Source organism: Ischnura elegans, chromosome 7 (assembly GCF_921293095.1).
Source record: "Ischnura elegans chromosome 7, ioIscEleg1.1, whole genome shotgun sequence".
NCBI classification, from domain to species: domain Eukaryota; kingdom Metazoa; phylum Arthropoda; class Insecta; order Odonata; family Coenagrionidae; genus Ischnura; species Ischnura elegans.
In genome coordinates, this window is record NC_060252.1 from 60114259 (window position 1) to 60141957 (window position 27699).

At 36.0% G+C, this 27699-nt stretch overlaps 1 protein-coding gene across 1 annotated transcript in view; it reads right to left on the bottom strand.

The window, feature by feature from the left end:
• LOC124162751 overlaps window positions 1-27699 on the bottom strand; it is a 1072747-nt gene that overhangs the window by 847153 nt on the left and 197895 nt on the right. The window contains exon 3 of the mRNA XM_046539387.1: window positions 25282-25372. The gene's annotated coding sequence lies outside the window, so the exon portion shown is untranslated. The remainder of the gene's footprint in view (window positions 1-25281; window positions 25373-27699) is intronic.

Sequence of the window (27699 nt, forward strand, 5' to 3'; positions counted from 1 at the left end):
TAAATATTTAAATTATATTATTTTAAATTAAACAAATTTAATACCTAGATAGCCTTAAAAATACTCACTAAAATACCAAAAATATTCAAAAATGTTGACCCTCCCAATGAAAAGTGCCCCCCCGAGCATTTGACTCACGAGCTTCCACTGTCAGCCATGTTCAGTGACTCTTCAAAAAACCATCTGCTAGGACACCAGTGCCGTTTTACTGCCGAAATAAATACCTGTGGATGCCACCTACGCTGAATTTGACTCACATAGTGTTTTCATATTCTTCAGAATCGTTAGAGAATGTAATATGGGAAGCAAAAGTTGACTTAGAAAACAAGCATTTAAGAAATATACGAGGAGTCTGAAATTTTAGTTACGTAGAAGTCGAAACTATAAAATGGGCAGGTGAAAATAAAATAAAACCTTTGGCGAGAAAAAAGAAGACGGAAAAGCAAAAGTTGACTTAGAAAACAAGCATTTAAGAAATTTACGAGGAGTCTGAAATTTTAGTTACGTAGAAGTCGAAACTATAAAATGGGCATGTGAAAATAAAATAAAACTTTTTGCGAGAAAAAAGAAGACGGAATTAATATTGGAAAAAAGAAATGAAATCTTAGGTTAAAAAAACTAGGAACCCAGAAGAATACAATTTAATACGGCCTCCGCAAATTAAAAATGATGAGAAAGAAGTCATTTAGAATACAAATTTAAACATTATTTGTGATTCGAATGGTGGTCGAAAAGAGAGAGTTAACATTGTCAAAGGAAACTGTTCCAGTGCATTCCTTATTTTTTCCGCCAAGTTAACTTTTGGAGAAAAAAATAGAAAAAGCACATTAGATAAACATGATGGGTGCGCAAGAAGAAAGATATCAAAGACAAGAGAGTCTTCTTTAAGGACGGTTACCCAGCTTCCGGCATTGCGGCACATGAGAAGTCATGGAAGAAATGAGCTAAGAGAAGTCAGAACTTGGGAATGAATAAAAAAAAAAGAAAAACGATATTTTTCACTCGACCTTGAGAAAATCTACCCCAATTTCCCAGATTTTGGGAGGAAATGGTTCGTTGTGGAATGGGGGGCTAGTTTATTGGGTGAGAGCAAAGAGGCGGAGCGTGTGGCCGAATTGAGTTGGTGTAAAAGTGGGAAAAGTAGGCTCAAGCAAGAGATAGTGTTGGTCTAGAGGGTACGAGAGTTTCTGGGAGGGATGACTTAACCACAGAAACCCTTTCATTCTCACCCTTTCACCGATGCCGAAGAAAAGTGTCCACACGGCCCATTTCATTTATTTTGTTTTCTCTTTCAATATATTTTTCCTAACTCCTGAAACATTTTTGGTTTCTTGAAACCTTTTTCCTTCTGGTCATTCCCTTCTCTCTCCATGTCAACACTGCCTTATCTCTTATTCTCTAAAGGTTTTCTCATCACCATCATCTCCTCCTCTCCTTCTATTCCCTTGACCCTCACATACTCTAAAGGGTTTTTTGGAGACACTAGCTAGTGTATACCGGGTGGGGCCAGCAACTTTCCATTCCCTCGCCTCTCTTTTGGGTCCCGACTAAGAAGTCGATTTTTGCGAAACATGGCACGACGTAGTCAGTGCAGAAAAAACTTGGTTGGGTCCAGAAACTTCTTAAAATCATGCATTTGTGAATAAATCTGAGAGCTGCGGTATGTGATTTCCTGACTATGATGGCTCAAAACTATTTGGAAAGATGTCCCTAGAAAAATGTTTCTGGTATTCTTAGAAACAGGTCCATTTATTACGAGTCGAAATCGCAAGAAATTAAGAGGGCTCGCTACCTCACGTCGCGTCGCTGCTGACCATTGTTTCTCATTTAGCCCTGAGAATGGAATGCTAAATATTTTTCAGAGTATTCGGCGATTTGAATGCATTTTTACAGTTTATACACTGTTAAATTTAGGATAGATATCACGGAAACATTTTTTTTAATCTAATATATCTCACCCTCTTCCAACATAGAGCAATTAATTTTCGACCCAAAAATGAATATATCACTCAATACCACTTTATTTACAAATCTAAACATTACGAATCACGCACTTCATTGGTTAATAAAAATACACCATTAATATTCTTACAGGTATTTAGATTTTTTCAGTGATGTATGCGCGGAGTTATTCACAAAACTGAAAATAATGATCACTTTAATTTACATGTGCACAATAAATGCAGTTTTTCTAAACGCTTACCTACAAAAATAGGAACCCTCCTGAAGGCCAATAACCTTCTATTACCCGGACTTGCTTTTGGGTGTCGCCGAAGAAGACATCCATTTTGGGTCGAGTCGCAAATCATGTTTCACATGGAATTGACGTGGCCGAGTCTTCCAAAGTAATCGCGCCTTGATGAATGTATTTTTATTACATATTCATCAAGCGTTAACGCTAACTTTACGTGGGAATCGATGACAAAAATATCAAAGAGTTGCTTAACGTAACTTTAGTGTGCTCTTCTATATTTCTAATTATTGTTAACCACTTCTAAGTTTTTTCACTACCAGAACAATGGCCTCGCTCACCAATTTTATTTTATTATCTATTGGGGCAAATTTTCAAACATAAAGAGACCCATATTTTACCATACTTCGTCTCCTTATCAAGGTATTATTATGAAAAAATTGACAGCTCTTTTGCAGATTAGTTGATGACGTCACGAAGTTATGTCAAGCGGGTCGCCTCTTCTCCAGCACTCTACGGATTTAGATTATGGACATCATTGATTTGATACTGTGCGCAGTATTGCGAACGATTCCTTCCTTCCTATAACTAATCATTTCCCGCTGAATGAGTAAATGAACCAGAATTCTACTAAGGATACCACCCACTCAGTAAAAGTGGACGAAAGCCGTCACTTTTTTCCTATTTTAAGCTTAAATAGCAATAAGGAAAAATAGTGAAGAATTTTTTTCGTCATAACGTATCGATCCCTCCCATCTATCGACTTCTTTTAATAAATACCAATTTCGGGTCTCAATGAACGACTATATGTTTTTCTTAAAACATAGGGACTGAAAGAGAGTGAGGAATAAGTTAAGAAAACGGTTTTATGCCGAACGACAGAGTAAGACAGTGTCGTCCCAAGTTCACTTCACGGTAGTGTATTTTCATCACTTTAATCCTGAACCATAAAATTATACGTTTTCCTTTTCCCACAGACAACCTCAGCAAAAGACCGCCTTATAGAAGTACCCTCCAAGCTTTATGCCGTCTACGTGTACGATTCTCCCTCCCAACTAACTTTAATACCCCTTACCCTCTCGATTCGCAAGTGGTGACGCGGATACCGAGAGACAAGTAAAGTGTGGAGAACGGAATGATCGAAGGAAGGAAGACACGTCCTGTGGCGATAAATTTTACCGCGGGAGAAAAGATAGGAATTCAAGCTAATCAAAGGGAAGGCCTTCCAAGGAGATAGTGAGGAACGACGCAATCGGTTGGTAAGGGAGAAAGCCTCGTGGAATTCAGAGTAATTAAAATAAACGATTAAAATTTTTCCTGGTGAATAATATTAAGGAAGTCTTCTTGGGCTCCAGACCAGGTTAATCCATTCATATTAGCCAAAGCTTCGGAAAACCACTTGTAACCATTCTCAAGGCGTGTTAATTTGGATTATCAGACAGTAACACGCCTTGAGAATGTAGTTGACAAGTTGCTTTCGGAAACGTTGGCATATACGACTGCATTAACACTAGAACCGCTGAACTTTTCAACCCCACCAAAATCGCGGCATGGGACTTTTATGTCCCATTGACAAAATACGTTGACACTTTAATGTTTAAGTATAATTGACGGTTTTTTGTGGTTTGTGTGGACAAAACACCTGTTCAGGTAATGCTTAAAACGTTTTATTAAGTATAACTAGGAATACAGTAAACTTATTTTGACAGCAAAAGTGTTGTTTGTCAAGAGGGGCGCAGCGCTGGGCAGAGGTGACGCGGCCGGGGCTGCGTGAGTAGGTGGCCGGCGCAGTGCACAGATTATTCCCTTCTGCGCTTCTAACTGGCAGAATAACGATATCTGTGCATCGATCCCCTTCGTAATAAACTGTTATTATGCTAAATACAAAATAAGTGTACAAAAAAAAACTGATTTTGCATGTTTTCCCCGTATGGGACAAAAAAGCCCCATCCCGCGGTTCTAGGTAAATCGTCGTTTTTCTCGTGAACCAAACATCGTACAATATGTTCGATATACCCTTTCGAAAGAACATAAAAAATGAGTAAAAGTCAGTAAATTTCAAAGGGATCAAACCACTAGTACATGAATGGCAAACATTTGCAAAGGGCGATGGGACAAAAAAGTCCCGTCCGCGGTTCTAGTGTTAACCAGGTCTCATTCTGGGAGATAAAAATATTTCCAAGATGAAGGCATAAAGTGAGAGTCGTAATGCTACAAAAATACGAAGGAAGAAGACATACACAATTCTTCTACTCGATCGGTCACTTAGATAACGGATTACTCGCGTGCTGTAAAACTCTTTCAAAATTATATCTTCTGCCCTCCAATCATTTTCTTATGAGTAATAATTTTTATAATTGAGATAAAAGCAACTCTAGAACAGTATCCACTCTACTTAGCCGCAAAATTTCTAGGAGATAGCAAAAAATTTTATAAACGTAATCCGTCACAAAAAAGGAGATCGAGAGTGAAGTACCGGTGGATCCCCGAGTGCAAAAACTATTAACGGAATAAATACGACGGATATAATGTAAAATATATTTATTGCTGGAATGGTTTATCCAATTATTGGTATTAGCTGGTGTGAGTGTAATGTTACCGACTGATACTAACGTGGTTTTCTAATTTTTGTTAGAGAAGGGGGAGGAAGAGAGAAAAATGAAAGATTCTAGTAGGAAAGGGGAGGACTCGATTTGATTTGATTTATTTCTTTTACATGGCCCAGATGCGGACCCAATCCGACCCCCTCATTCTCTGAGCCAGGGCATCTGGATGGACAGAGTACCGACTTGAGAGGGAATCCAAAGCACTGCATGAAGACTTAGTACACAGTCATGCACAAGGTGGAAACTTATTGCAACAAGGATTAAATATGCCTTAAAAATCATTAGGCTTCTTTGGGATTCGAACCAAAAGCTGGTCAGCTGCTGGTCAAATGCTGGTTACCCCACTACATTACCCTTTTCTTCTCCATTCAAATTTCATCATGGGATTACTGAATAATTGGATGGCGCCTCGAGTTCTATTTGTGGCTCTAGGTCGTAAGATGGCGGTCGTATTTTCTAAGTCATTGCCGAAGAGAAATCTGTGCATCGTCGCTATTCACCAATAGTATTTATTCAAAGCATTGCCTTTTACTTTGTACACAATCACACGCACGGGTAAAAAGCTAGAGTATTCATTTAATGAAAAAGTTTTTATACCTGTGCATTAAATCGTTATTAAACTTAATATTTTAACCTTAAAATTTTGGTCAGTAAAGGAAAATGTAATTTTGCACCACCAATACGTTTACAACATTTTCATATCTTTTAACCTGGTGTATTATCGCGCATATCTAATCAGTTACCTTGATGCTTCGTCGAGAAAAACAAAAAAACATATTTGTTTAATTAGACCCTCTTTTCAAGTATTTTTTTAATGTTATTTTTTTTAAAACGTTATATGGGGTATGATGGAGTAGTATATCTAATACCAATCACATTTTCTAAAATTAAAAGGTCTAATATAAACTTCACTGCGTCCCGAATTCTATTTGCTTTATCCAAAACATTCGTCGTAACTGCACGTGCCCAACTCTGACATCCCAATATTCCTGGCAATCCTGGCTTTTCCAATAAAAAATCTTTTTGTGCTCTTTACGGAAAAAATTTGTGACATTCATTGACGATATGCTTTTTCCATTTACTTCGTGAGATATAAAGTTTACTCCTACGTAAAAGCAACAAACTTGGAATCGTGTAGCGGACACCCAATTGATTCGTCTTGGCTCGAATTTAAGAAGCCTCCAACTATGAAGTGGAGCACACGCACAAATACACATGAGATAATTTATGATGCGTGAAAGAGTTGGAACATAAATATTTTTAATAACCAGCGGCGAAAAATGAATAAAGCTCACGAAATAAATGTTCGTCCAGGTCAAACATAACTCCCTTTACCTCCAATTTATTTTGTGATAAATTTTCATTTAGCGACGAGAAAAAATATGTAGATACAGAAAAAAATGAAAACGTTTTTCCGAGGGAGATGTTCATCGGCCCTGCGACGCAAGCAGAAATAATATACGCACTCACTTCTGCTACCCCATTTCCGTCCATGGAAACGATTCGGAAATAAATAAATATACAATGGATGATAAAAATAAAAAGGTCAGGAGCCACGGGAATTCGGATTCAAGGATTACATGTTCAAAAAAACGCGAAAATATAATACGCGGAGCGAAATAATAAAAGAGGGTGGAACACTGAAGGCCATTGAAAAATTCAAAATTGCGTTTTCGCAGGTCGAGTGAGCGAGAGAAGTCTAGCACAAAAGTGATATCCCTGCTACGCCGCGGAGATAAAAAAGAAGCGACGCTGGCACCAAAAGGAGTGACGGCGGGCAGTCATAGAATTAAAATGAACGAACGACTTCATGACGCATGCATTGCGTCTCGGAAAAGGCGACAAGGATTCATTTGCAAAAGACGGGAAAAATATACAAATATTCCTCAGTGAGAGAAATATCCAACCAGCCCGCAGGGAGTCTGCATATCAATTATTCAGTTCGTTGGGCGCCACTGAAGGACCCGAACCACCAGATTAATAACGAATATAGAGAAGCATTCGACCAAGTAGTGGGGCCGCGCTGAGGAATGGTAAATAATTGAAAAGACGAATGATTGAATGTGTAACATATTTACAATCATCGTGTGTTCCCATTGACCTCTATGTCCGAGAAAGATCCACTGAATTAAGCGAGTTGAGAAATAACAAAGATAGATGAACGAAGAGTTAGGAAAATGAAGGCAAAATATATTTTAAGGGTGGACCGAGGATGATGCCAACGGGGAGTGAGATTAAAATAAGGTTAACCAGTTGCACTGAGCAGGGTTGTCCAGGCACTATCTCCTTGAAGCAACAACTCCTACCGCCCTCGAAATACATATTATACAATACATGTGTATCAGGCATGCCTTTTAAAAATCTCATTTATTTTATTAGACCCCGATTCTTTTTATTCACCCCCATTTTTTCTACTTTGCAATTCTCGCCATTTCTCCCCCTCGGGCGGGACGTAGAGTACGGAGCTGATGTTGATGATGTAGATTTTTGGGATGGATGGAAGAATACCAACCACCCCACACTTAACAATTCTATTACTTGTGAGACGCTGGCATTCTTCCACTAACAGCTGGCTCCTTTACCATCCTTTTCAAAGAAACGATTTTCACCGAAAAAATTAGCGCACTGCATAGAATCACTCGATGCGGATAATGTAAAATGAACTCGCGTGCAAAATAAGGGATCCCTAAAAAATCCTTGGAAATGCATTCCAAAGTTATTCTTTTATTTAATAATCACAACGCCACCCGCCATGCACAGCGTGAGTTTCGGAATAAAAAGTTGTAGAGAGACTTGAAGCCTTTCATTTTGCACGTTGGAATCCGCTTTTTCACTCAGTAGCAGATGGAATGAACTCGGCAGGAATGTTAAGGATGAAATAATTGCTGGAATTTTTGTTACACTAGACTTTTCTGAACTCGTACGTTCAATTTAAATAAGTACTCCATCAAAATTAAAGTGAAATGATGCATTAGTAAACTAAGTGATATCACTTCATGAAGAGAACCAAAAAAGCTTATTCAAAAGCATGGCGTAGGTAATACCTAGAGACGTTACATTTTTTTGGCACATTTTCTCTTGCATGGAAAAAAGGTGCTATTGTATTCGGTTTGTCTGCATAGATATTTAATTTTAATCACGCCAATTTACGCAACACCATGCAATGTAACATAACTTAGATGGTTTTTCAATGTTCGGTATAGAATGCCATCTCCAAAAATATGTGATGATGTCCATGTCTCGAATCCACGATCTAAGCCTGAGGCTTATGATAAGGCTGAGGATGAGGCTTAGGCTTATGAGGATTAGGCATAATGAATTTTTTTGCTATTATCACCAATTTTGCGAAAAAACTTAAATAATTTTGATTGCGCTGTTAGGCATAAGTTATCGCGGTTTGATATACTAATTGCAGTAAAAAAAACTGATCTATACTAGAGAAAATACACTGCATGTTACTCACTGCAGTGAGTAATGATCTATCTTTTAACTTTTCCTTCATATAAAATATTTTTGTCACATGGAGGAGATGGGATAATACAGGGTGAGCATAAAATCTTGCCCTCATCATAAAAATGTATTAAAAAATAACCATTTCACATAATATCTTTTTTCTGTGGCTATATCAAACACAAAGTCTTCACCACATCAATTGCTGTCGTCGACGAACTGAAGTCTAGGATACAAGTTACTGTGGATTATATGACAGAACAAATGTTACAAAACACCTAGTGGAAACTTTACCACCACTTCGACATTCTCCGAGCTACCAAGGGAGCACACGTTGAAGTTTACTAACGTAAGTGATCTTCAAAGAACTAGTAACATTGACTTTTTTTAAAGTCAAATGTTACTTCAAATTCAAATTTTTTTTCAATATCAAATAAATAAAAAAGTTTTTACACTATTATTGTGTTAAAAAAAATGTGGTACATTTTTATAATCAGGGCAAGACTTTATGCTCGCCCTGTATATGCGATGATAGGAAAATGATTCGAAGAGATTCTGCATGAAAAATTTATTCTGTTAGATTTGATTACTTTCCCGCAAAAAAGTGTGGAACGGCAGTATATCAAATATCTTTCCTACAGCTGCATGAAATAAACTTATTAAATTTTAAACGGATTTCAATGCACAAAAGGAGAAGTGAATGGAACGTAAATGAGTCGGACCACAACAATATCAGCGAGCAAATTCGGAGATTCCGTCTTTACTCACGTAAAATAAATTAACCAATATTTGCGTAAGTAATATAAATCAAACGTAATCAAAATTTTCACTTGGGTAAAATGCAAACTTAATCACGTGAGATCGAAGCAAATAACACTCTGACTGGAAACTCAGCCAAAGGTAAAATGTGAATAATTGTTAAGAAGAAAGTAACACCTCCTACTCTCTGATATGAGTGCGTATTGCTATTTAACAGTAAGTAGGCTTCGACATTGAGCTAATTGGTGCCTGGGCTAGGTTTAATGAAGCACCAAAATTTTTTTCCTTCAAGCTGCAATTCATAATGATGAGAGGAATAAAAATAACGGAAAATAGAAAATATTTCCTGAAGGTGATAAGGATTACAATGTGATTGTAACGCAAAAATATTTTATTACCTTGGAGAAAAAATAATTAAATATTATAACTATTTTTGAAAGCAATTAGCAGAAATGAGAAAAAATTCCTCCCTTATATACAGGGTGTTTCAGGGGGAATTTTCAATACTTCAGGAGTTGGTATGGTAGTCAATTTTAACCATTTTACCCAATAAACATTGGGTCGCAACTCCTTATTTACTGAACTACGGCAACGAAAACTTTTGTTGGCTGCACTTTGCCCTGCAGTTACCATAAAAGCGTTGAATAATATAATGTGCAGTGATGGAAGGGCTCTGAAAATTGTGCTGATTGTGCATGAGATATGTGAAAAAGCTATATTTTCAGAGATGACAAAAATTTTCACATCCAATAATTAGAAAAATTTATTTAGTAATAATTATTCCTCTATCACTAATGGTATGGTGGATGTAGACACTTAAGTCAATTATGCAGCATTCTTCGCATGGGGAGGGAGTCTAAATTTTCCTCACTTACCGACGCTATTAGCTACAGTAATAGAAGCTTAACACATAAGTGAGGAACTGAATATGGATGAACTCAACGCAATTTTCGGATTTAATTCAATAAAAGCGTCAATTACTGTACAGAAACGAGAGCTTTGAACAAATTTTCTAAATAATTACTGCAACAAAACAGGATCCAATCATATTTAGGCGAATATTCTAAAAATAAATCGTTCATATTTTAAGATAATTTTGAGACCAATATTTCGTATAATCACTTATAAATTTAACATGATAGATCTACACTAGTGATAATCGATGCTAAGCGTAGATTTGGGTGCCAATAATATCAACAAGGGCCTCGTTTAAAATGCACCAGCAGCTTTAAGCCAGAAAAACAATTTTCAGATGCTCCACTTGTTGCCAAAAAAAAGGACGATACTCTCGCTTTTTTCTCATTCACCGCAGTCATAAGAGACCGCCTTTCAAGGCGGCACTACACAAGGGAACCTTTCCAAGCCGAACATTAGACCTATGCTTTCGTGCAACGCTTCGCTCCTCCCACAAAAATCATACCGTGAACGATCAGCATTTACACGAAGGGATCACGAGAGCCGAAAGGGGTCACTAGGTCATGAGGTTTTATTGCCACGGTTGACTATGAAAAGCAGCGACTTCTCTCATTCCAACGGTTTCGCGCTGCTTTGTGTCAAACTACTCTAGCGTAACTCATTGGCTGCTTGAAAACCGTGAGAACCCTAGGAGCAAGAGGTTCCTAGATTTTTTCTTTGCGGCATTCGACATTTTATTTGCCGCATGAAAAAATGAGAAAGTCGTCAAAAGGGATTCAACACAGTCGAACAATACAACTAGATTTTCTTACCTTGGCGCACATGAATAATCCTCACGCTTTTCCACACAATTGAATCTGGGACGATCTTTTCAAAGTAGCAATTATAATCTACTTCTTTTCCCCAACATCTTGCATTATTATTGCTATAGTTTTATCGCTATTCAGACAAAGAAATACCGCCATTACTATTCTCCCCTGCAAATGCTGCGATATGTACTACCATTTGATGACGGAATAAATTCCATAGTTGTACATCAAGGATGTTTCCAAGGTAACATTTACAACCGAAGCAAATACATAATAGCGAGAGCTGTATTTGGAATACAGACAATAATTTCCACTTATACTAATTATAATTCATCAAATGTCTCAAATTAAACAATGTTAAAATTTGAAAAATGAAAAATCAAGGGAATTAATGTCTTCTGGTTGGTAAAAGGGAAATGTAGGCCTGTGTCCAGAATTTTTAAAATGAGATGATCACCAGTTTTTCTCAATTGTTTTCCATACAGTATTTCTGTTATGCCAGCATTTTTGTCGCAACCGTTGAAATCGTAAATACTATATTATTTATGGATTTTCTCGGGTTCTCATCCAGGTTAATTATGTCGTATAAGAACCTGTATGAGAACCCGAGAAGAATTTGTCAATAGTACCTATTCACCAGGAGAAATTAAAATCGTTAACTACATTATTTAACAATTTCCAACAATATTTCTTTAGTAATTTCCTTCCTATAGAAACCATTTATCGATAAGCAGGATATACTCAGGCCCTGATAATAATTCAATGCCATCATATTGCTGATAACAGGAATACATTAATTTTATTCTTTTCGGAACCAAGCACGAAAATATGGGACAAACTGAATTTAAACTATCGAACGCTGGCTCAAACGATTAAAAATTCAATCCAAAAGGCATTTTAGAGATCTATATTGAAGCTAAAACTAAAATTAAATGAATTAAAATAACTATTCTCCCTTGATTTCGCAGTTTCGGAAGTTTCTAGGAAAATATTAATTTACGGATTACTGTCACAATATAAACTGACGCGAAGGTCAGCAAAGTTGTTTCCATTTAACTACGATGGAATACCTCCACTGCCTATGTCAAGTCGGAATTTATTTTCTCTGATACCTCATAACGTTTCCCAGGAAAAAAATTCAATGTAGACTCCAACGCAGGCTCCCCGTGCAATTACAAAATTACAGAACGAAGAATTCATTCTCTTGCGACCAATGATATTTTTAAGTATACTTCAATTTTAACCATTTTTCAGCCTGTCCATAAGCAAAAAAGTATACCTAGCAAATGATGATCTTAGCAGCGCTTCATAATCCTTCATACCATCAATAATCTCGTTATACACTATTTTATTCCCATTCTTTAAGGCTCTCTGTGAAAAAATATTTAACATCATAAACTACTGTTTTAAGGAAATCGTCGCTAGCGATGAAAATGTTTGATTTGCAATCGTATTTTCTATATAATATTTACCATTTGTATGAAGTCTCAAATTGTATTTGTGTTCAGATATTCATTTTACAGCCGTTTGACATTTTGTGTGACCAAGTGACCAAATCGAATTGAATAAATTTTACATGCATAATTACTTGAAATCATTTCCCTCACTTGTCATGAATTAACTTATCTCCCCCGAAACACAAACATATTTCATTGGAAGGATGAAGTTTAAAAAAATATAACGTCTCTTTTTACTACGTTATTCCATTTAAACACGTTTTTTTGGTATTGCCGAGCGTTGAAGTTGAATTTTTAATCGCATTTGCATACTGCAATATCTTAAATTTGGGTGAAACCCGAAAGTAAATAATTAAACAAATACGGGTTACATACCATTCAAATTTTAATAAGGTTCCCCAATTATGATACTGATTAAAATATTATTCAATAGCACTCCATTTATCAGCTATATTTTCACTCTTTTACTCTCCATAATTCTTTTCTCCATCCAACGCTGTGATTTGAGATGAAAACATTAGTATTAGCACGGAAATGGCTAAGGGATACAATTACTGAAGAATATATACTCATCATAGAATACAAGCGAAAAAATAAAATAATGCATTTTTCAAATTGTATTTTAATAATTAAGCATTGGATCCGCACAGTGTAATGTAACACTAAATATTTTCCGGAGAACATGTTTTTTATTTGGTTAACAATTGAATGAGAAAATAGCATTTTGGTTTGGAAGAAAAGTTCGTCACTACAGTGATTGCTATGAATCAGTGCAGTATTTCATCCTTACACTAAAACTTTGCGAAACATACAAAGTTTAATGGAGTAGGACGAATCAGTGATATTCATTTTCATTCGCCATAGTTCCCAAGTAATACTAAAATGAATGTTACAAGACTTCATTATGAAAGCAATGATTGTATTGATAGGGCAAACTACGTCTCCTAACAACAAAACGCTTCCATGAGGTGTCTTGAAGAAATCTTTCTGGACAAAAGCCTTGCGATTTTCGCCGCGGATACGAAAACCGTGATACATCTATCTCAAAACTATATCAGGAATGCAGTAAAGCACAAACAATGTGACTTCAGAGGTCCTAGTTAATGTCGGGGCCAACTAGTTCAAAGGTGAGATGAGTAAATTAGTAAATCCATTTACGCGTACGATACAAGGTAAGAAGGGACTTCCAGAGTGAACCTGCGAGTATAAATCACATTACTATGACACTCATAGCATCATTTCCTCACTCAAAACCATCAAGAACGATTATATTTCAATAATCACTACGAAGTAAACATTAAAATAATGCATTTCTAACCACATTAAGCCACAGATGAAATCTGTGCAATCGGATAAAGCGTATGATATCACGTTTGAAATAGCATAAGTTCACACAGAAATCACGTGATGGATCTGATGGGCCTGATTGGATGAAAATGACGATAGTGTTTGTTTTCTCCCTGTTCACTTCGATTAGAAATTTTATTTTCGTCAAATTGAATGCTAAATAAGGGGGGAAGGACCAGGATTGTTTTAATAATGTATTTGGTAGGTATTTATCAGCTTGCTTTTCCCATTACCCGCATAAATATTGGATTTGGGAATTTCAACGCGGGCCTCAAATTTTCGTTACCACTCAGTTACCTCACCAAATGGGTTTTTGTACTTTTATACCTTTATCAACCTTGAAAAATGATATCCGGGAGCAAAAATATCAACGTGAAGATGTAGCAATGCATTTTTCCTTCACCTACCTCTGCATAGGAAAAGTTCTCTTAAACAGGGATCACCAACATACAACATACTTTCCCGGAATGAATACTTAACGTAAGCTTCAAGTGCTGGTGCAATCGCAGTGGTGCCTTTAAGCCATAAAGTGCACCAGGGAGGGCTAGATGCCCAATAAAGGAAATTCTAAGGGCCCACCTCACTTGAAATTGCGTCCCTGACCCACAACGAACGACGGTGGCGCCGCCGAATGATTCACGTTTGTTTCTGGAAAAGAGCGGACGGGGAAAGAATGGCCGAACGGTAAAGCCAAAAGGAATAATAAAAAAAGAACGACTCCCGACGGCGATTCTAAGCGCATTGGAGCAGGAAAGAAGGAATGGGACGAACCACACGCTTGCTGAACCTTCCTGAATCCCTCAGTGTTTTCATTTTTCATTCCCCCACCCCCACCCCCCACCCCCCGAGGCCATCCAGCTTTCAAAGTGTCTCCCAATTCTACTCGGCTAGATCAACCGATCGAAACACCGTCATTATTTCCCATTCAGGGTATATTTCACACGAACGGTCCGTGCTATCCAGCAAGACATCTAAGTTTTCAAATCATGAAAAATGTTATCAAAAATTGGGTTTTGTTACACTAAGTTTTAGAAATAATGAACATATGCTGAAATTATCAAATAAATATAATGATTGGTGCCATGGAATAGGTCTTTAAGAAGTTTAGTTTAGTCTTTTTTAAAGAAGCCGGCTCAAATGAACGCAACTCCTCCACATGCGCACATGGAGAAATATTTATTTTAGAACAAATCGGAAGCCTATTTTCTAACGTCTCAATAGTTCGAACCGCGAAAATAGACGTGATTTTAACGCCAACGCCACATCCTATTTTTTATTTTCATTCGTTACTTACAATCCAATAATTATATTAAATACTAAACACTAAATAAAGCAAATGTATCGGAAAATATTACCACTAATAAAATAATGAAGAACAAAAGCGTCAAAGGCAAGGACTGAAATATAAAAGGAAATAAAAAATAAAAATATTATTCCTGAAAAAATTTAGACATTAAATAACAATAAATTAACGTGACACCTTTTTAAAGAGAAATATAAAATACGCCAATCTCTCGCGCACGCATCAAGTTCGAGGCATATCGACTGGATGTCCGATTACCATTAAATGAGGGGTGTGATACAACTGATGTTAAAATTTCAATGAAAAAACATTCAACGTCCACCATTACGTTTTACTGCAAAAATATCACCATGCGTAAAAATACAGCCATAAATGGATAAGTAAACATTTCACAAAAAAATGAAAATAATAAAACGGAAACCGTAGTGTTAAAAAAAAGTCTCTGTCACGACATAATTTCTTCTGTTATTGGGAATTAAAAAAACACAAATACATTCATTACTTTGTCGTTACGTGAAGCGTAAAGCAAAAACATTAAAAAATTATATTAAAGGAAACAGATATTGATCCAAGATAAAATGAGGCAGTGAAATCCTGTTACGCATGGCAGGTAGATGGAAATAATCTAATATATACAATACTAAAAGGGGTAAAGTAAATAAAAATAAATGAAATTCGGATGTCACCAGAAAATAAAAATCAATCTACTTTTCTCCGAAGGATTTATCAAATTTATCACATTTATCTGATGATTTTGTTTACAGCGGGCACTATTAACAAGTTTAATGTCTCGCACTTCGTTTGCTGAGTAAAGGAATTTTTTTCATCTTTTAGAAGATTAGCATACGTTAATTCATTGATAGTAATTGACACGTGTAAAATTTTTCAGAAAAAATTTATTTTGTTTTCTTTTTTTGCCGCCTTTGGAGTGGTATAAATGACTACAATAATACAACTAAAACTTACTTACTATTCTTAGGGAAATAGATCACCGTCATAGGAGTAATATATGGTGTTGAGTTTTTTTCTATTTCATTCGTCCAACTAGTCATATCTATATCCTGTACTTACTTCAATATAACTAGCTTAAAAATGACCTAAGAACCCAGACCCAACTACCTACGGTATGAAATTGCCGATTGATATCTCATAAGATAAAGACATCTTTTACTACGTTATCTAAAAGCAAATTTTCATCAAATAAGGAAAAATAATTTTTATGAGATTTCGGTGTAGCTGAAATTGCTTAATATTGGTGGTATGGTGGCATGGTTTGTTTGAAAAAAAAATAAATCCAACTAAGTTTTTATTATTGTGCACTGGGAAGATCTCGTCCAGTGTCTTTCCTTGCGCATTTTCATTATTTTTACTATTACATTTCATAAGATTACATGATTGTCAAAAGTTTGACCACTTAACACTGCCTGCTAATAACACTTCATTTATTCAGCTTAATTGCATCCTTCATATCCATGTCGCATGTGTAAACGACTAAAGGGAGTGTATATGCAAATGCATTGCTACAAGTGCCAAACCTGAGTGAGTCCCAAGTATGAGTTGTATTTCATTACAGCGAAGCGCTTCCTTATATAAAAAAAGCTAAAAAAGAATTTAAGCTGTCTCTCTACGCTCTAAGCTTTACAGAGGGACATTCCATTCACCCCGGTCCCAGGTCATGACACCTCCGCCCAATTTTGATGCTGAATGCCTTACTTTCCACATAAATCAGTCTCTCCTACTTTCTTGCCTTAGAAGAAATCTAGTATGTACTTCCTTTTCGTCCGCCCCATAACACTCGAAAAGGCCTCTACTGTCGCAGAATCTGCAGGGAGAGCGGCGCAAAATTTTATTTGGACAGACAGCGAAGTTTCCAACAGAAGGTGGTGCGGTTTCGTGAGTGAGGTGTGATTCTTCCTTCCCTCAGAAAAAAAAAATCTGGCCGGGCATAGTTCTCCACTGCTATACCATCGCGCGAAATCCTCCAGCGATAAAGGAACCTCCTGGCCAGATTCTATTTACACTCGCCAACACTCCTTGGCGACACACTGGCTTCCAAAAACTTCGCTTCATCCCCAAGCACCACTCGCTGCGAGGATATCGTGCTCCAAATCCCACACACACACAGATACACTCACATAAACTTGATTCCACGTTGAACTTTCTTAGCGTGCCATGAACGTGTGACCCCTTCCGCAATTGCCCACTTAAGTCGATAGCGGGTTTCTGCAATCCCAAAATGTTGGGACTGCCTAAATTAGACGAAATTTTCGTACTGATTTTGAGGTCACTTGATTTAATCTAAAGATTCAGGCGGTATTTAGTAAACACCAAACCGGTTACAACATATTTGAAATACATAATGAAAAAATTACACATCTACGTTCTAAAATTTTATCAGGAAATTAGCTGACATCTTGATCACGATTTAAATCAGCTAAGTACCTTCTGTATTTATTGAACCTGATCTGAGACCAGGTCTAATCAGATTCCAGATCAAGTCTGGTTTGATATTTAAACCAGCTCATTTGCTGATTCAAATTTTAATCAGACATGAACTATTTAAATCAAACTTGGTCCAATTCCTTATTAGAACCGAAAAAATAGATGTAAAACCTAATATGCACCCTTGACGACGGAAATATTGAATCGAAGGCGGTAGAGAATAGGATAAATTTTGAGGAAAAATATGTACTCATTTCGGGTCTTTGGGATGGATTTACATAGTATATATTTCTCATCTCCTCAACCTATGCATTTCTCACATTGAAATACCTTCTACAACTTCACACTAGAAAGCTTTCCACTCTTCAATTTACACCTTAGCCCAGTTCTCTTCGCGAAACTGTTCTCTGCCCTGTACTGAAATCGTGGACCCAACATTGTTTTGATTTTAGCATTCTACCAGGGTATAACGTAGCATTCTGAGATCACCCAGGACTGTCTCCCGTTTTAAATAGGTCATCCAGCATCAATTAATATTAAGCATAATTCCCCATTATTTTCTTTATGAATATTAGTCGTTTTCTTAAACTTCGCCGCTTTCCTATCATCCTTCCTCATAACACGGGTTTTAGCATCCCCTCCTCACTTAGCACTGCTCAAAACAACTGCCATTCCTGTATATCCTCATCAAGGTTTTTCTCTTCATGCCCAGAACTTCATTGTTTTTTTCCTTTGTTTCATTTTTTTCACCTTTTCAGTGAAACATGGCATATTAAAGGCTTTTTCTCGCAAAAAATGTCATTATTATATTAAAAAATGAGCTAAAATAAACATTTAATATATTTGGAACCGAAAATATCCTTAGAATAGGAAAACGATACTTTTCATAGAATTAACTCACAACAGGTAAAAGCTGAAAATATCATAAGAGCCTCTGGTCCTTCTGCTAAAGGTGTATTAGAGAAAGTTCGCATAACCATGCAATGATTACATTGCTAAAATACCGGGCCGTAGATATTAATTTAAAAAATCTTTAGAAAATATGAAAATCAAACCATTTTTAGCATGTATAAACGCTCAAAGTGACACACTTTGCACACACATTTTTCATTGGAAGTTTTTTCCTCGTTCATTTTTATTTATTTTACATAAAACATTTTTGTGGGAAGTACGTGCTGTTTTCCTGAAAGTAAAGTGATCATTTCATCAAATCTAATCATGAATAAATATTTTTCTATGCAATACCATTTCCATTATATGGCTAAAATAATTATAAAGTTGTACCACATAAACCACAAATCACATTTATGCACGTTTAAGTTATCTATAGGCAGCGTATGCTCTAGTATTTGCCAGTATCACTAATTATTTATTGAACTACGATTTATCTTTTAAACAGTGTAAAAACACTTCAAATTCTTCATTTTACATAAAAATAATTCTTCCATATAACTTGCGAAACCTGACCTTCCCAGCCACAGCCCAAACAGTACTTAATTAACATCAAATATCTATTTTTACATAGAATCAATGGCATTTACCTCAAAGATCGATTACCATACACTACTTCGCAACATATTTGCAAATTGCAATTTTAAATATTAGCAATTTCGTAATTTTAGCTACAGCAGTATAGATAGAAACTAAATGGTCTTTTATGTGCTCATCAAAAAATCAAATCATAAATTCACTGATATTTCATTACTCCATTTTTTCAGTTTTTATCGACAAATATACAAGGGTGTGCTTACGTTTTAGAAAATTCTGGAACGCCCACACGAGTTAACAAGAGGAATGGTACACGCAAGAATTCATTTAGGTACAAGTTTATTGATAAGATGTGGTAGATACGTGCGCTGCATGGTGCAGTAATATAGACTATGTGGAATGGTAATATTCCTATAGGGTGTACTTATAAGATACAAATGAGATATAAATAAGGCGCGTAAGATTCCAACCTAGCGATAGGAAGATACTGGGCAAGAGGAGACGACATCAAATAGCCAATTTTGAGTGAATTGAGAAAAACATTCAATGAATGTCTGGTAAGGAAACTTAAACTGGGTATAGTTATTTTTAAGGCAAAATATAATGATTGAACAAAATACAAAGATAATAATTAAGATTCCAAACATTTTAGAATGTTAATATTTAATATCTCTTAATGTACCTACTTCTCAATCATCTGGGTCATATTGCTCATCCTTAATAGAAAATAAGCGATATGAAAAAGCTTTGTTGACCTACATAATGACCGGACTTGTGAGTGAAACAAGAGTGAAACCTGCTCCAAACTACCAGAGCATGCGGTAAGTACCCAAAAATTTACCCCAAGCAGCGAGGAAGCGAATTATGGAAGTGAGGAAGCAATTTACACGGTTCACATGTAACCCAAATTAGGAGAATAGGGGAAAATCTGCTATAGAGCCGCATAGTTAGGCTGTTGCCTCATCGCCGTGGAATGATACAATAACGAACTTTTGCGAACTCAGACCTAACCGTTGGAGTCATTTGAGCAACCTGTACCCTAATATTATGGACGTCCACTTTAATATGCCTGACACTAAAAATCAAAGGCACATACAAATAGAATCGTGTAACTACAACTAGTGCTTCAGGAATCGGTAGGTAAAGTCAACTTCACATTTTCGCTGTTACTATGTGGAACCTAAAAATATAAAGGAACAAATAAGCAGGACACGGTTAAAAGGTATTATAAAATACGGCAAAAAAATTGGCTTACTTGGTGGGTTAAGACCCACGTATTTTCCTTAGCTTAGCACAAAATAAAGAAGACCCTATACTCAGTAATGGTTTTTCTTCGAGCCAATACCGCAATAACAAAGCCTTCCTGCATAATTATACTTGCATCCAAAAAGAAATAAAGAAAACGATGTAGCAGAAAGATATAAACATTAAGGTAGAAGTTAAGGTCTATAAAATATCCATAAGTCAATCAGAATATTAATGAAATAAACCACGACAAATGTCATGAAAAAATGTCCTCCTTGGTAAGATTTCACTTTTTCCCGGCGTATGATGGCGGTGAATTCTTCTCGGGTTTCCATCCGGGTGAGCTCCATCTCCATCGCTGCCGACGTTTCGATAGAATCCTTTTCTATCGTCATCAGGGCCGATGATGCCAGTAGGAAAGTGCCAGGTTTATATATCCTCGGTCGTTATGTTGGGTCGTTCTGATTGGGTCTTTGGGTATGTTGGGTCTTTCTCCGCCAATCAGAACGACCCAACATAACGACCGAGGATATATAAACCTGGCACTTTCCTACTGGCATCATCGGCCCTGATGACGATAGAAAAGGATTCTATCGAAACGTCGGCAGCGATGGAGATGGAGCTCACCCGGATGGAAACCCGAGAAGAATTCACTGTCCTCCTTGGCTTTGCTCTATCAAGCGCAAGAGACGTCATCTTTTTTTTTCGTAGCGTGAAACTTAGACGAATAGGGGAGCTCAGATGGAACTGATATTAAACTCTGCATTATTAGAGGACACCTATGCTGTGTTTTTGACATTAAATGCGTATCAAAACCCTTCTTGATTATTAGGATGACAATAAACGTCAATGAAAAGCCTTTCAAATATAATGAAAACTTTAAAGAGTATGTTTATCAACATGCAGAGACACTTGGAGGTCAGAGAAATAAATATTTAAGGATTTATAGGAAAGGTTTATAATCTCCAGAGGTACCGAGATTCAATACAGATAAAACATTTTTTAAATTTTATACTAATAAATATGAGGAAAGTAACATACGATTGGTTACACGGTTAATATTTAGGCCAGGCTGATACTGAGATGGGTGAAATAATGAAGTTAATGGCGAAATTTCTACATTGGGCAAAAATGAGGTCGGAAGAAACGGTAAACTAAAGCGTGATAGGCTGTATGTTGCAGAAGTATAAGACTCGTGAGCCGTATCACTGAGATAAAAATAACCCTTAAGCTTCAGCCAAGGCATTATGAGTGTGAAGAATTACGATGCAATAACACCCTGCGCTTCTTTCTAAATTCTCTCTGAAAAAAAACGTAATGCAGAATGAAAAAATTGAATTTATACTTGCCCATGCACATAGATTGCAATTTCAAATGTCTAACCAAGAGTAATGGGACGATAAATTTACAAATAAAACTGTTAAAAATAATTATATTAATGAGAATGATACTGTCTGATGATAAATAAGAAAAATCAGGGATGAAAACAAAAGAAAATTTAAAGAATACAAAAAAAGAACATGTGATTAAAATTTCTCCATCTTTACAGACAGGGTAAGGAAGATAAAGCTTGGATTATGATAGTATTCAGAAAAAATGAGAGTTCTATGTGTGACCAAGGAAAAAAGCGGAAAGGTGTAGATGAAAAATTGCACACTTGGACGAGGGTGCTGTTGACGGAAATGTTTAGAGAATGGAGCTGAAAGAATAGCCATTGACTTGGGCTACCTAAGGTGTGAAATAATTGTCTTCTTATGGAGCGCTTTGAAAGGAAAACAAAACGAGATAAAGAGATTACTTCCGAATTGGAAATTTTGGAGGGATAATTTAACCGAAAATTATCTGATTGAATTTATCGAAGAGCTGTAATGCATTATTAGAAGAAAAATGCGTGACCTGAAAATTAATCTAAAGGGAAATAATTTCTACAGATGCTTGAACGTTAAAAATTACGTGCATAGGATAGCTGGACAAAGAAAGACAACTGAAGAAAGAAAATAAATCTTAGTGTTACGACAGATGCAATAAGAAGATGTATGACAGTGTAAAGAGTGAAAAATCTGGCTGACGGGATAGATCTACTCAAGGGAAGAAGGATACAAAATACGACTATGCCACCGAGTGGACTTGAAATAGAAGAAAAAAATTATCACTCTCTCTGCGAAACCAATAAAATTGGAGAACTATTTCCCAATGGCAAATAAATATGAATTAATTAATGACAATTATGCTGAGGTGACCATAGGCCTGGTTACACGATACATTAACACGCACGAGGTAATTTCTATTATGATGAATAATTTTTGTGGACCGGAACGGCTCATGAACGAATGCATGAACCAAATTAGAAAAAGCTCTATTTTCTGTGCATGCATTTGCACTATTTGGGTGATTACACAGTGCATTTTGTGGTTCATTTTCCGTTCATACAATTATACATTAACGCGTACGTGTTAATGTACCGTGTAAACAGGCCTTAATGGATACAATAAAATGACTTTTAATGCTTTTAGACAAGTTTTTCCAACGGTACTGTAGAGTAGTACTTGGTAGAAGTATCGCGCAGGTATCCCAACATACCTTCAAAACATTAATACGAAAATCTCGCAAAAAATGGAGAAAAAAGACATAGGGGGAGTGAAAAAACATGGTCATGATTTTGATCCACATTTACGAAACATCTACGTTAACTTTATCCCCCTAGAAATGGGTCTGAAAAACACAGCTGCTACGCTCCGTCAAATTTATTAAGCGATTAACCCCGGTAACGACACATCGTCGTACGCAATTTGCAAGGCAAGCCGACTTGCAAGGTTTCTCTTGCAGATGATGAGCCACTATGAAAACGTCTTCTCTGGCGCCGAGAAGGCGCCCTTTAAAATATTAATGCGGTACGGAACAGGGAAGCGATAAAATCAAATGGGGCGGATCTTCGCGTAAGGGTTGGTAGCACTGGCTGGATAGTGGGTGAAACTTCACGGAGAACAGGCATAGAGCAGGGATTAGAGAACACGATCAGGATTATTACACGGATGGTGTCTAATGGCTTAAACAGCTAAATCAAAACAAATCATTAACCCTTCCTTGACTGTGCCTAGAATACTTGCGTGAATGAGTGGGGTAACTCAGGTATCATGCGTTATATGCTGTATTGTAGTCTTTTCTGTAATTCAACACTATGGCTCTTTTTTAATGATATAGTATCTTGCTTTGTATAATTTATAAATACATTGTAGGCTACATTTAGGTTTTTACACTTATTATGTACGAAATGGTAGGAAGTTTTCATATTTTGACATCGTAACTGTACATTGATTAACATGCTATGAAAAAACAAGTACAAAAGGGGCCATCATGTAAAATATTGGCATTATAGAAGTTATAATATAAATAAAATTTATTGTATTCAAATTTATCTTTGCACTCATATAACAAACAAGTTTTTATTCTTCCCTCCAACAGCTGTGTGGGGTAACTCAGTTAACCCACCAATTAAAATTGGAGTTTACCAAAACAATTTTAGTATAAAAAATCATTCGTGGCCCAAATAAAGACAAAGTGGTTGAGCTAAAATACAAAGCATATCAAAGTGACAAAATAATAAATATTCAACATTAACGTAATTTGGAGCAACTCAGTTACCCCGCACAGTCACGGAAGGGTTAAGGCAGGATTCGAGCATTGTATGAAAGTACAAATATGAGATTGTAGTAGACTTGTGAAGCCTTTTCTTTAAGTACGAATAAGAATTATCGTCCGAAAAATAAGAATTTAGCAACTATCAATTCATCAAGGAACGCGATATTAAGTAAAAAGTTCAGTAGAACTTTATTTCAATGTATCAAATTTCCTACTCTAGCATAATACGCCGTAATTCTCACCAACTAAATGATGCAACCATGATGTTGGTTTGGATTAGTGAGGTAGAGCTCACGCTAGACTAAGCCACGAGATTGTGGAATTCAGGGTAATTACGGAAATGTCTGTCTATGAGAAAACTCACATTCACAAAAGTTTTTTTCGGGATGTCAACTAGGACCCCTTTAACCAAGTCATAGTCAAATGCCATATGCCCACAAAAAATGATCTCTCAAATAAACCGACTACATGCATATATGCAGAAGAAATTTCGTGAAACTATGGAAACCGATGCGTTTAAACCTTTGAATAAAGCGTCCGTGGAAAAAGATAAAATTTTTTTCTCGCCGTTGACTTTTTTCAAGTGAAATATTTAACTCTATTTAATAAATATCTTGCTCCTCTCAGTTATCGCATCTTTATAAATTCTAAAGGTATTATAGTAAATTCGTGGAATATCGTCTAATAAAAATTGCGATCAGTAGAATAGCAGTATCAAAGTCACAGTTCTTTATGAACAAATTTTGAGAGCAAACATGAGGAAATTTATTGCAGCGAATACTCCAATTACTAGTCAGTACTCCAGTGATGATTTTACGGGGATTCTTCCATAAAAGCGGAGAAAATCCGAGAAAATATATCAATAATTTTTTTGACCAACTGACACATAAAATACATCAGACCCTGACATAGTTTTGAAGCGTTTATGAAAACGGAGCCAGATCAATAGAATTTTTTGATACGGTTCTGTATACTCAAAGGAAAAAAAAGAAAATGAGTTTTCTCTGCATGTTATCATACGGTAAACATCGCGATAGCTGAGTTGAATGAGAACCGAGTTGTTGATCACAAAGCACTACATGACGACGAAGTTCAACCCTCAGGCTTTCGGAGCTTACACGTTTACGAGTGCAAGCGAAATTTCTAGAAATATCAGGCACATCAAAATAACCACAGTTTTGGGATCCATTGTTGAAAAAGATTAGATCAAAGCAGATTTTCATCCCCATTAACGCAGATATATTCATATAGAATCCATAGAAAAGCTACAGTGCTTTTGATACATAAATGCTGAGACCGCAGATATTTCTGCGTCACACAAAATTTGTGAACATACATAACGCTATAGAAATTCAATAAAAAAGGTAAAAGGAACAGTTATTCACCAGGTAGACTTTTAAGGTCAAAGCTATTTCAAATCTTTTCTTCATTCCTGATGTGGCTATTTGAACTATTTAAGTTATGGCTAAAAAAAGGCTTCTAAAGGTTTTTTACACGATTTGTGAAAATCATACATCTAGATTTTTATTTAAGAGAAAACTAGTCTTTTCGAGTCCATTACCTCCAAAAAGAAGGCCCAAACGAGAGAATGTGCTTAATCTTATAGGCCTTGATAAAATATTAAACTTACCTTGAGTTACTGTGCTCAACGCTGCTCCGATGCGAAGTCAAAGAGGTAAGTCCATAAATCGAAGAGTTGAACACTAACACCCAGGAATCCACTAAAAAAAAAGGAGAACCAAATAAATATCTTTTTATCAAAAAATTATAGTCACAAAATAATCATATATTTAACACTAAAATCCTTGTAATAGAAATTGAAACTCAAAGACAATTGATTGAACAGGAATGTAAAATTTTCCAAAACCATTTCTATACTTTATCCATTGACACTGAAATAAATTACAACAAGAGACATATTTGAGGTTTTGTTTGTTAAACTCTTCTCACCCAAACATTGGCACTTGACGCTTGGCTTTCCCGTACGGCGGGAAAATTGGAGATCTCGATTACACGTATGCTACTTGCGAATACATATGTAATCCGTGGTTTAAATGTCACAATAATCGGTGAAAAATTAAATATGTATTTCTTTTTTTAAGAACATGAAAGGTATATACACTACTTAATGTAATTCCTTAATATATGTTCTAATTTTGGATCTGTAAAAGTAAAAACGGTAATCACTACAAAATATTTAATGTATTACTTACTTTCAGCTCAAATAAGACGAATATATTCAGGGCACGCTTAGGCCTTAAGGTGGATGTATTTCAGAAAATATTCCTATTCACAACCATAGCGTATTTATATCGAACAGTTGAACAGGTATTTTTTATGTTCAAATTTTGAAAGTCAGATGATTGGAATTAATACCTTGACCACTTTCTTTCCAGAAGCATTTTTAAGTAGCATATAGAAAGAGAAACGGCAAAAGACTGGATAAAAAAGGCATTAGTGCAGATATCATCAAAGTTGGAATATGCAAGCCATTAATCAAAATTTGGGCTGAAAAAACAAAAGTATAACATTCAATTGCGATATTAATTTACTACCAAAAACAGAAGGAAACACACAAGTCACAAAAATATCTTACTCGCGTTTAAGACTTAAGAACCATTACGGAATAAAGATGATGAACTTGTAAGTCGTCCAGAGATTTTACTTCAATAAGACGGAATAAACGTAAACTTTAATCTACATCTAATGGATATGAAAGGGGTCACGAGTATATTTGGTAACTTACAAATCTTGAAAAAGAATTAATTTTGGAGATTCCATCACTTCCGAGCCATGATTAAGCGACATCCATTTTATTATTCTTCTATACTTCCATAATCTCTTGGTTACTAAGGATTTACCTCCATTAAAATATTGTCCAATAATGTAGATTATATCAATACTTCCGCTGCAAAAAGTATCAACAATCGCCCACCGAATCAATTCCGCTCATCTAGTAGCCCAACAATACAAATCCGCTCAGCTGGCAGTGTCCGGAGCATAAACGCTCATCTCCTATTTTCCAAGCTTGCAGGTGAGCGTTATGTTTCGGGCACTGTCAGCTGAGCGGATTCGTATAGCTGGGCTACTAGATGAGCGGATTGATTCGGTGGGCGATTGCTGAGCTTTTTTGCAGTGGAGGTATCGATATGCATAATACTTAAATGATCATAATTTTTTCTCATGTTGCCATGAAAGGGAAAGGTATTTCCTTGAATTCACCATATATTTCTTGCAGCATACGATTCTGATAAGATTTCATGGTATATTTAATTGGATTGGTTTATATTGATTTTAACCTTTTGGTTTCGTTCAAGAATATTATTCATCGACGAATTGTGCTATTGTTAAAGCATGTTTCATTGTTTTTCTATTTTGGTATGTATGTCCTTGTATATACTTGGTTACAATTAATACAATGGCGTAAAGAAAACAGTTAATAAACAATAAAGATTATTAAAACTAAAAGAAGTATCCTAATTAGTATCCGTACAACTATAAGCATACACTTGATACATAGATAATTTTCATATGAACTACATTACAGCACTACTTAAGAAATATAAAATGGACTACATCTATTTTAACTCTCATTTCGGGTTCAAAATTACGGTAATAATACTTTTGATTTACTTGTCAATATGTTCCCGCTGATAAAATACTGATTAGAATTCGAAACGAGAAGGGTAACATCTTACTGATTTTCCACTAAACGATTTGGGAAAGAGATGGACCTCTCGCAATCATCGTTAAAGAAACAGTAGGGCTACGGCATAAATCAATCAAGTGAAAATTGGAAACCTTGACTCGCGAAAGTACCTTCCGAATAATGAAAGGAACAACAGAGAAAACAAATATCTCCCTCTTTCGTTCTTATACCCAATATTGAAGGACGCACGGTGGCAGCCGGAGGAAAAGTCCTCTTTTTTCAAGTGATTTAGCCGTCACCAATCTGCTTCGATTCCTGGTTTTTTCACGCATATATAAGAAAAGAAATCCTTCCCAAAAACTTCGAACGAAATCCTTCATTACGTTCGTCTACCAATAC